Source organism: Aptenodytes forsteri, unplaced genomic scaffold (genome assembly GCF_000699145.1).
Source record: "Aptenodytes forsteri isolate BGI_AS27 unplaced genomic scaffold, ASM69914v1 Scaffold230, whole genome shotgun sequence".
In the NCBI taxonomy this organism is placed as follows: Eukaryota; Metazoa; Chordata; class Aves; order Sphenisciformes; family Spheniscidae; genus Aptenodytes; species Aptenodytes forsteri.
Genome location: NW_008795711.1, coordinates 254,223 through 254,929, shown reverse-complemented (window position 1 = coordinate 254,929; position 707 = coordinate 254,223).

The window sequence follows — 707 nt, the reverse complement described above, 5'->3', positions numbered from 1 at the left end:
CGTTGAGCCTTCTTTTTTTAAGACGAACCAGCTGTAAATTTTCCTGCTCTTTGTACATTGGATTTTTTTTATTAAAAAGGAAAAAGCTACTGCGTTGTGCTGCTGGGTCCAAGGAGCAGCCCCAGGAGGGCGGCGCCAGGCCCCTCGGCCTCAGGCTTTCAGGCGTGTGTGGTGCGCGTGCGCATCTGTGCAACATGGGGGTGTGCAAGATGTGCCGGGGTGTGTGCGTGTGCAAGGTGAGGGTGTGCAAGGCATGCGCAGGCGCAACATGTGCATGCACGCGCAGCGTGCGTGCGGGGATTGTGCATTCATGTGCAACGTCGCGCGTGCGACGTGTGCGGAATCTGTGTGCATGTGCAACGTGGGGGTATGCGACGTGTGCATGTGCAACGAGGGGTGAGGAGGGGGGGGGGGGGGGGGGGGGGAGGGGGCACACCCACCCCCACCCCACAGGAGGGGGGAAACGGCCCTCTTACCCCTGCCCATCACTCCCTTCCTTTCGGTGCATCCCTGCTGTCTTCCCCACCTCGCCGTGCCCTCTGCCCTTCCAGCAGCCAGCACGTGAATTCTTCCCGGGAAACACAAGAATCGCACCCAGTCGTTAAAGGCCGCTGGCCCTTTAAGAGGTGCAATTCGGCGCTGTCCCTTTAAGGTGAGGGCGCGGGCGAGGCCTCCCGCTCTGCGCATGCGCTCTCCGTTCCCCGCGC